This window comes from Chenopodium album, chromosome 6, assembly GCF_948465745.1.
Source record: "Chenopodium album chromosome 6, dcCheAlbu1.1, whole genome shotgun sequence".
Classification (NCBI taxonomy): domain Eukaryota; kingdom Viridiplantae; phylum Streptophyta; class Magnoliopsida; order Caryophyllales; family Amaranthaceae; genus Chenopodium; species Chenopodium album.
The window spans coordinates 20,382,060-20,393,161 of record NC_137839.1 but is presented as its reverse complement, the minus strand read 5'-3'; the positions used below and the strand labels follow the sequence as shown (position 1 = coordinate 20,393,161).

At 32.5% G+C, this 11,102-nt stretch overlaps 1 long non-coding RNA gene across 1 annotated transcript; it reads left to right on the top strand.

The window, feature by feature from the left end:
- Positions 1 to 695: 695 nt before the first annotated feature.
- On the top strand, positions 696 to 3,578 carry LOC145634715 (uncharacterized). Its single transcript, XR_014113506.1, has 3 exons — positions 696 to 829; positions 3,062 to 3,159; positions 3,497 to 3,578. It is a non-coding gene; the product is annotated as an uncharacterized LOC145634715 (long non-coding RNA).
- The last annotated feature ends 7,524 nt before the right edge of the window (positions 3,579 to 11,102 follow it).

Below are 11,102 nucleotides of genomic sequence, written 5' to 3'. Positions count from 1 at the left end.
GCATCACAGTTTCAGGAATTAGATCAGACTTGTAGAAAGGTTTCATCATGTCCTCCACGAAACCTTCTGCAAAAGCCTATATATGAAATGATAGAAACTTAAGACGTCCTACCATCACCTTTTCAGAAATTCATAAAAAAAACTAATTTTTGGGCCCGGGCGATGCCCCGGATTACTACATGAAACTAACTCATTATTAATATACAATGTAATTTATGATTTAATTTTCTTTGAATGAATATGTGTTTTTGTTAAAACAATTATACCATATATATATATATATATATATATATATATATATATATATATATATATATATATATAAATATATAGTAGAAAAAAGGCTATTTGTAATGCCCTAGTAGTAACTGACATAAATTATGTTAGTTACAATAAGAGTATTAATAACTGACATAGATAATGAGGGTTACAAATAAATTAGTATTAGTAACTAGCACAACCAAGGTCAGTTACAAATCATAGGTCAATGATGGGCTGACCAACTATTAGTAAGGGGCATAAAAACTGACAGTTACAAATAATAAGTTAGACTTTATTCACCTTATTAATTGTAATGAGCTTTAGTAAGGTTAGTTACTAATGCTTGCATATAATATCACACACGACTCACACTCCACTAGTTTTTATTTTTTTTTTTTATTGTTTTTAGAAGTTTCTGCACTTCCTCCATTCCCCTTAATTTCAATATTTTTCTCTTTCCCCATTTTTTCACATAAACCCACAACGTTTCTCTCTCCTCTAAAACTGCTCTAAAGCTCTCCTTTAAAGCTTCAATCTCTAAAACTCATTCATCAAGATTATAATCAAGGTATGCTTTCGATCTCCATCAACTTTATATATTTTTAATTAATTATAAGCGCTTATTGATCAAAAGGACTAAAAAGATTCTAGGGTACAAATCATTAGTTAAACAAACAATCATCCAAACAAGTAAGCTTCTCTCTCTAAAACCTTGTTCTTACCCCACTGCTTCCTACTATTTCCACCGTGCGCTTTGAGCAGCATTCGGCTCGCCGGCGACCGGAAGTCCCCTCCTTTGCTATCCCTGGCCAGCCCTGTAGTTAGCCTTTTAGTTAGTGTGTTGGTTCCGACGACAATTTTGAAGCTCTCGTTTATCTTGCTATTGTCATCGGTGGTTTCAGTTGGTGTGTTGTTCAACTTTGTTCTTTACTTTGTTTGTTTGTCTAGAGCAAAGGGATTATGTGGGTTATGCTTCCTGTTGCTCTTCTTTTAGTTATTTTAATTTTCTTTGTTGCCTTAATAAATTTGGCTTTTATGTTCTTGTTTGTTGGAGGTTTTTTTTACTAAGTTTTGGTAGTGGTGATAGTTGTTTTCATGGATTTGTTGTAGTTTGGTTCTTTATTATGTGTGAGGGACTTGGGGTCTTTTCTATTTCTATGGTAGTGTGGGTTAGGCTGGGGATTAAAAAGAATTCCTCAACCTTGTATTTGGTGATGATGGCTAGGATAACCATGATCGTTATTCCTAGTTTTGTGAATTTTCAATTGATTGATATGTTTAATGCATTGCATTTGGGCATTCCTACAAACCAACAATTATGATCTTATCTATAGTAATGGGCGAGTGATTTAATTTACTTCATTTGTACTTGGTAGTGTTGCTCCCAATTTTGCATAATTTTATTGCAATTGAAGTATGATTTCTGCATTTTCAACGCAAATTTAAGTTTAATTTTCTGTTATGAACTTAATATACCAAAAAAAAATAGGGAAATAGATGAGTATTAGAAGAGTAAGGTTATTTCATTGAGCTGTAGTTTGGCTGAATCTTTAGCATACTTTCTCAGTCTAAACTTCTTAGTGCCCCTGTTGTCAAGGTTGAAGCGTCAGATGATGCTACTTGGATTGAGAGATATATGGGAATTATTGTAGAGTTTGCTGGAATTGCTCTTTAAATACACATTAGGTTAGCCAACCTCTTAGCTATACTTGAGTTGTTTTTAGAAATGGTATGTGTGAATCTAGATTAGTTATTGAGCATTTGCAATTTCACAAAATTATAAACCTGACTTTTTCCATTTTCTATCTGAATTTTGTATGCTATGTGCATTTATTTTCTTATAAACTGTCTAATTTTCTTGTCTTTGCTCATAAGATAATATTCCCTCTATTTTGTTGAGTATTATGCATGACTAATTATCTAAAACTAATTTGAGGTGAAACCTTGTAGTGATGTCCTGTAGTTTTATTGTTTGTTGCTAAGATATCTTGGGTATGAAAGGTCGATGAATGGGGTGAAAACTAGTTTGATATCTTCGGTTATACACTTGAACACATAGTAAAAGGGACCTTTTAGATATTGCCCGTTAGAATATGGGATCAAAGGATATTTTAAGCTATCTGAAGCATTTATAGAGCTGGATATTTTGCTGACGAAGTTCTGACATTTGCTCAATGAGTGAAATTATTTTGTTTCTTATTTTCTTTTCTTTTATGGAGAATGTTGAGGTTAATATGGATTGTAATTTTAATTTGCATATTGTTATTGGTGTACCTCTGGATATAATGCTAGAACCATATGATCCAGCAAATTTTTATCTACTGCAGCAGGTATTCTCTCTAATTATGAGTTAGACTTTATAGTGGTACAACTATTGGTAGCCTTTAATCTTATCTTGACTTATTGTTTTAGCCTTCAAATTAATAGATGTTTTTGGACTATTTATTTTGAATTATCTATATGTGGGGTGTTGTAAATGAACACTTTGAAAGGAGTTTGTATGGGGATACCTTCATTATATACGCTAGTGAGGCTAGCTGAATTGGATGCCCCCATATTATTTGAAAAGATGATTATACAAAGATACTTCCATCTAGAAGAAGATGATTAGGTGATGACTTTTTTAAAAAAAAAATAAAAAAAAAAACCATCAAAATGCATGGGCATTCTGCCATATCTACCGTAGCTAGCTGGTGTAATTATCCTCTTATCATTTTTATATCTAGTCAATTAAAAAAATTATGTTATTTTAAGTGCCACTTATACAAGATACTATCTATTGTTTTTCTTATCCATGCAGGCTTAGGGCCACCAAAAAAGAGTATTCTAACAACTGGTTGGAGTGTCTTTTTTGGCTCTAAGAGACTTCGTGCAGGGGGTTGCAGTTCTGTTTATCTGGTAAATTAAAACCTCATATATTTAGGTTTTCTTGTTAGAATTAATTATCATCTCATGATAACACTTGTTGGTTCAACACTTCAACCTCTCAAGAGTAGAGGAAATGTCAATATATGCATCATAAATTGTTACCCTGATAATATTCACATAACATTTTCTATTTAGACACTCTTAATACTCAATGTCTTGTAATCTTCTCAAGATTTAATTAGTTAAGAAATTCATTATCACTACTTGAGTAAGTTAAAACTTTTATCATTGGAACCTTTTAAGATATCCCGCGAACTCATATTCTGGAAATTATTTAAGATTGGTCTTTGTGATAACAATTTGGCAGGTTGGTTTTGGATGCAGGGTTCAATATTATTTCAAGCTTATTCTACAAGCACCTTCAAAAGGGTGAACGACTTATGAGAGGATGATTTCTACAAGCAATTCACATATTGTTCAGTTTTAGAAATCACAATAATGTTTTATTTTGTTTAGTTCAAATCACCTCTTATCATTGTGTTCTTTTAGGATGACATACATGTCCTAATTTGTAGTTGAAAGTTGGTGACATATTATTTACAAAAACATCATTTTTTATATTTTATAATTGATGATGTAGATTGATGCCGATTAAATTGGACCTTTTGTGATTTAGATTAATACTCACTAGGTTAGTCTCGTGCGATGCACGATGTAATATTTGTTTTGCTTATTTAATTTAGTTGTATGTAATACATATTTAAGAAAAACACAAATTAATAGTGTGCCTTCTTATTAGATAAAATTGAGCTATTACGAAAGATATGATGTTAAATATAGAGTATTATAATCATATAATATACTATATGCTTCGTAATTTAAATAAAATTTAAAAATTATTTATAAGATGTTACTCCGTAGCATTAATTCACTATTCATCCTCCATTTTTTTTAAGAACTAATGAAGAATAATGGAAACACCAAAAACAACACTATAAATGTATAAAGTAGGGGGAGATAAAATGTTTCTACTAGTTTATATATATATATATATATATATATATATATATATATATATATATATATATATATATATATATATATATATATAGAACCGGATTATAATGAGAACCAAGGCTAAAATAAGAACACGGAACTAATGTAGGCCCTTAGATCATGTTAATCGGACGACTCACATGCTTTCCGTAACATTAATGGCATTTTTGTAATATTTTAACTTTATAAAGTAGTTTACAGTTTCATTTCTCAAAAGAAAATGAAAATTTAGTAAAAGTAAATGAAATCAGTCTTAAAGTAAATGAAATTGCCTTAAAAGTTAAAAAAAAAATAAAAAAAAAAGGAAAAAAGTTTGAAAACAGCTAAATTACGAGAATGCCATTAATGAGACCGGGTGAAATGTGAGCCATTAGACGGAGTGCGATCAATGGCCGAGATTAGTTCCTATTTTCTATTATTCACCTTGTTCACACACACACACACACATATATATATATATATATATATATATATATATATATATATATATATATATATATATATATATATATATATATATATATATATTGTAAGTGGTTTGGGGTTCGAATCCTCTTATCTTCATATTTTTTAATATTTAGTGATGAAGTGGCAGGTTGTGATGTTGGGTAGGTGACGTGGCGCCATCAAGTGTTTGTGAACTGACGTGGCGTCATGAATTGTTAGTGAAGTGACATGACGTAATTTGGAAGAGTCTACGTGGCGCATGGACGTTTTTATAAACACCTTTTAATATATTAGTATATATTATACTTCCTCCGTCCCATAATATAGTTCATATAATTTTTGTTTTTCACGGTATTTAAGAAATAGGAGGAGAAAGTGGATAAAGTACATTAATAAAAAGTGAAAAGTACAATCATAAACATAAGTTAGAGAGAGAAAGTGGAAAAAAGTACAAAGCATGTGCAAAATTTAGGGGTAAATTAGGAAATATAATGAATAAAGTTAAAAAAGTAAGGGTATAAGGGTCTTTACCTACTATCCAAAAATAGAAATAGGACCAACATTTTGGATCTCCAAAATAGGAAAACAGGAACTATATTATTGGATGGAGGGAGTAGAAAAGAAAGGAACAACCACAAGTACCTGAATAGTATAACCTATAATTTTATTAAAATTGTAACAAATTAATCCATATAATTACCTTCAATTTATCCAAAGTTACTTCTCCATATTTTTGATTAATTAATAACTTGTAAATAGTAATAAATAACATAAATAAAATAAAAAATAATAAAAAAATCCACAGCAACTTGGAAAGGAATTAACATTATTTTCTCTTTGTTTTTATGTAGGGTATCTTTTTTTTTTGACATATGCTTAAACAAGAAGAAACTATACAACATAATTAAAAGACGACAAACTATGATTCGCGGTTGTTGCTAGGTCATGGGCTCTATGGACTCTTCCCCGATCAACCTTGTGGATGCTACACCATCGAAAGGAGTTGCTGAGGAGTTTTATTTGATCAACCGTTCAGATGTTACTTATGTTTGGTTCCTCTTCATGCTTGAGAATCTGAACCAATTCATGAGAATATGTAAGGATGGTAATCGAAGACACCAATCACTGCATTTCCCACTTCAACCCTTCTAATTAAACATGCCAACATCTCTGTCTGTAGTGTTGAAGTCGCCAAAACACAATTTGCCCCCGCCCCCTAAATAGCCTTGCTCCCCTGCTTCACCATTATCTAGGCACCAACCCAGGTCTTCTCGTCTAGTGGCCTTGTTCTAGGAGCCATCAACTTGAACAATTGTTGTCATAACTCTTGATGATCCATCATTCCGAAGGATTGCCCGCATAACCCCAGTAAATAATCAGAGGTACATCGGGGGGTGGAGGCATCTCAAAATCCCATCAGCAGTACTGCTAAAAATATTATGTTGCCCCAAGACACCTACAATGACATGATAAATAGTCTGTGATGTCGTATCTGTATTCCTAAATACTCTATTGTTCCTCTCAATCCATAGACCCCGAAGGGTACTATTGGAAAAAGGAACTCGATGGCCATGTCTCCCATCCTGGCTTATACATAGCTGGATGCAGTATATAAACCAGTCGATGAAAGGCTGATCTCCATTAACTTCTGAGTGGATACCAAGTATACCACCCTTCCACGCATTCTGAGCTATGAAACAGAATCGAAAAATATGTTGTAAGTCTTCTTTAGAGTCACTACACAGGTCACAACAAGTGTTAATCTACAATCCTCTTCTTCCTAGGTTCCCTTTAGTGACAATGCCATTGCAAAGCAACTTCCACATAAAAAGCTTCCACTTGGACATTAACTCTAACGACCAAAAAGTCTTATGAAAATCAGAATAATGATGGTTATTATCCATCAACGTATACCTCTTAATGAACACGCATCCTAATTTGACTGTGTATCGACCTGACTTGTGACCTAACCAGTACATATAGTCATCTGACTTTTGTTCCGGTAATTCCATAGAAGCAATCAAAGCTACATCCCTGTACACGAAACAAGAATTTAGCTTGTTATGATTCCAGACCTTCCTTGTCGTATCAATAAAGTACATTGCCCTTAATACTCTAGCATCATGAAAAGGCACAATATCCCTGAACTCTAGCACTCTACCCTCCACCCATCGGTCTCTACCTACAATAATATTGTTTCCCCTTCCAACCTTCCAGCCGCAACCTTTAAACAGAACGTACACTTCTAGCTCTTGCTAGACTGCGCATGCCCCAAGAGTAGTTCTTGTTTGCATGAAAGCCTGTTTTCCAGTGTGAATTAAAGATTTAAACCTTGCACCACAAGCCTTAGAGAGCAGTAGTTGAGAATTATGGCTAATCCTCCATACTTGCTTCATCAAAAGAGCACTATTGAGACTTGACATACTACGAACAATTAAGTCCTCCCAAGCCTTTCAGTAGCTGGATAGTATCCTTGTTGATCCAATGCATATCTCTACCATCCATTGAAGCCCAAAAGAATCTTCCCAATAAAGAATCCACTTTGTTTGCAATTGAAGCCGACACTTTTAAACAACTCATTACATGGGAGCCCATAGCCATGAGGACAGAATTGATTAGTATCAGCTTTTGTGGTTGAGAGAGAGGGACCGCATTCCAACCAGTAATCTTCTTATTAATCTTATCTATTATGAAATTTAATGTCATTGACTTCTTACCCACAATGTCAATTGGAACTCCGAGATGAACTCCAAGATTTGTGACCTGTCCCAGACACAAGGTTTCTTTAAATATAGATGTTGAGTCGTAGTCGGAGTATTTCAGACTCACTTTGAATTGCAAATTCCCCAAATTTAGTTGTTGACCCGAAATATTGCAGAATCTTTTCAAATTGTTCAAGATGGACAAACAACTTTCTTCTGTAGCCTTGAAGAAATGGAGAGCGTCATCTGCAAAAAAAAAAAAAAAAATAAGTGTGAGAGGGACGGGCCTCTTCTAGGAAGTTTTATTCTCTCAAAGAACCTTAAGTCAGTTCCTAAGTCCAGCATTTTTGTAATACCCCGTATTTTGATACATATTTTCTTCTTATTATTATTTCCTATAAAAGATATTTTAGTTATTTATATTACTATTTGAATTTTGGAGCCAAATTTTGGCGCCAAAAGTATTTTGAAACCTAATTATTATTTTGGATAAAATTTATTATCCATTTATTTTATTTTAAAAACCGAATTATGTATGTATTTCGGATATTTTAATTAAAGCAAAAACTATATTTTATTATATAATTAACGAAGTCTGAAATTCCTAATTAATTGACTAAGATTTTCGGATTTCCCTAGTGTGGAAAATCTTATTTTCTAGGTTAATTTATTTGGTGAATAATTGGTATTTTATTAATTAATTATTTTACACAGTATATATTATCTATACAATTATTTTTAATTCCTTAAAACTAGAAAATTAATTACCTATATATCTAAAGGGAGGTCTTAAAATATGAGCTTAGGAAAGGTCAAATTTGCAGCCACCATGATGGATTTTGGGGTAAATTATTTTGGTAAATTGTATTTTTATTTATTTCCCAAAAATCTTTTATTTTCTTTAATTCTATTTTTTCATCTCTTCAATATTTAATCATCTTATTTTCCTACCTTATATTTCCCTTGATTATTCCCCAATTAATTCTTTTTACCATAATATTTTTCATGATAACACATCTTCCATATTTGTATTATTCTCAATCACCTTAATATCTAAACTTTCCATATTTCTTTATTCATTTCTCCAAGTAATTCCTTAATTCTTTTTACCATTATTTTTCCTACATTTTCTTACCATAATTCATGCATATGCTAGCCTATGAATACCCTTTGATTTTATGGCCAAACACTCACACTAATTCTCATAATTCTCTCTTAAACTCTCTTCTCTAATTCTCTTCTTTTTTTTTCTTTTTCTTCCTTGTGCCAACCACCACCACCGAGCACCACCTACCACCTCCAGCACCACCTCCTGCCGCCAGCCACCACCGGCAATAGCCACCTGCCGTCGTGCTGTTGCCCTTGCCGCCACTTCTTCTTCTTCTTTCTTTGGTTTTCTATCTTTTCTTCTTCAATTCTCTTATTCAATTAATTATTATTATTATTATTATTATTATTATGGGGGATTTATAAAAACAATTATTATGAGCAGTTTTAATTATTTAAAATTAGATTTTTAATAATGTTTATGAGAAAATAATTAAAAAGGTTCATGTACATATAGTTGGGGGTTTTAATTTAATTGTTGTGATTAATTGTTTACCTTATATTAATTAAGTTTATATTTATTTGTAGGGTGTGTTCAATAATCAAGGTTCTTGAGGTTCTTTTTGTGTAGTTTTGCTAGCAAGAATCAAGGTATGTTTAGGTGGCTAGATACCTTTCAAATTGATTGGATTGAATAAGCTTGTTTTGAATGATTTTTTATGATGATTAAATTGTATTATGATTTGTGAAATAAAAGTATGTTTGAAGAATTGGTTTTGATAAATAAATTGGAGTATTATTTTTTTATATCATGTTTTGAATAATTAAAATTATTATTCATGTTTTAAAAGGTTTGATTTTGGAAGCATGTGGAATTAAATAAAAAGGAGTTTTGAATTTATTGGATATTAAAAGGATTTATTGAATCATTGAATTATTATTATTAAAGCTTTATAAGTATGTTGGTAATCCCACTATGTGGATTTGGTTTATTTGATAAGGCCTTGGACTTTGTATGACCGGGTCTTTCCTCAAGAATAACCTTGAAATAGTAGGAGACTAGCTTGAGGGGTGTGCACATTTGGGTGAGGAATTGGATTAAAAAGAATTGGATTATTAATTATTGGATTGATCATTGGAGTTGGTTTTAAAATCATGTTTGCGAATAAATTGAGTTTACATTATCTTGCACTTATCATACTTAGCATATCTTGCTAACCCGTATTTCTTATTTGATTTGGTTCGCCTTATTTACCGTAATGGTAAACAGTGTTGACTAATTTCAGGTGGAGTCAATAATTGAGCATATGGAGTCCCGGGAGTGTCTTCACCTAGACTAGGAATGTGGTCTTTGTGTTTTATTTTGAGTTCATGACAATGGTTACTATTTATGGTTTGTTATTAATAAAGAAAGAGTATTGAAGTTTCCGCTACAAAGTATTGGTTTTATTTAGTAAGTCTTGGTAGCCTTGCGTAATCACGCGGCGATAATACGCCCAAGTCTATCTCTACTGTATAATTATACGTATTATACTGATATTTTCGTAGAGGGGGATTTAGGGGTGTTACAAATTTAAACAAAATATTCATAAAAAATAAGAACAGATATAGGGAAGTCGCAAACCGTAATTTGGGCTAAACTATTGAGAAGTATTTAGTTGCACTTTGTACGAGACTGTCGATACGCACTGTCTGATCATATTAATCCAGTGAACAGAGATCCCATAGGCTTGCAAAACGCAAAGAAGGAAAGATCAACTAACCCTGTCATAGGCTTTACTCATATCAATTTTAACAACTGCGAAGTAATCTAACCCTTTCTTCTTCTTCTTGTTAATCTTATCCAAAACTTCAAGGCTTAAAAGAATATTATATGTGATCTTTCTTCCTGTAATGAAAGCATGCTGCAACTTTGAGATCAAATCTGGAAGAGCCAGTTTGAGCCTGCTTACTAGACACTTAGAAACACACTTATAAATAGTGTTGCATAGGCTAATTGGTCATGAAGGTCATGTGTCCTCTGGCAAATCTACGTTAGGAATCATAACTAAAATCGAGTGATTCCACTCCCCAAGCATAAAACCCGTGGAGAAGAAACTTTTTGCACCTAAAATAACCGTACCACCCACCTTATCCCAATGTTTTTTTTTTTTTTTTTTTTTTTTTTTTTTTTTTTTTTTGAAAAAGTCAGCTGTAAAACCATCCGGACCTGGAGTCTTAGAACCACTGATGCGAAACATAGCCTTTGTAATCTCATCATCTGTGAAAGGCTTTTCTAAAGCATTCAGCTGTAAAGTTGACAACCCCGGGATATGAAGTTCTCTCAAAACTAATTTTGTTGCCAGGGTATTATCTTTTGTTTGACTGTTACAAAACACTTTCTTCACCAAGTCAACCACCAGTTCTTTAACCGTATCTGCATCTTCCGCCTATACTCTCGTCTTACTTCGAAGAGTTAAAATCTGATTTTTTTTTCTTTCTGTCGTATTTTCACCCTAGAAAACAGTAAGGGGGTCGGTAAATCACCTTTCTTCGTCCAATTCTCTTTCATTCGCTGACTCTAAAAATTAGCCTTCATGGATGACTCCGTCATATGCAGATCAACTTGAGCAATATATGTAGCTACCACCTTGATATTTAGAATCGATGACCCCTCATTCTCTAGTGAGCTTGTGACAATTCTCCCGTTAATACCTCAAAATTTTGTATTTTGCAAACACC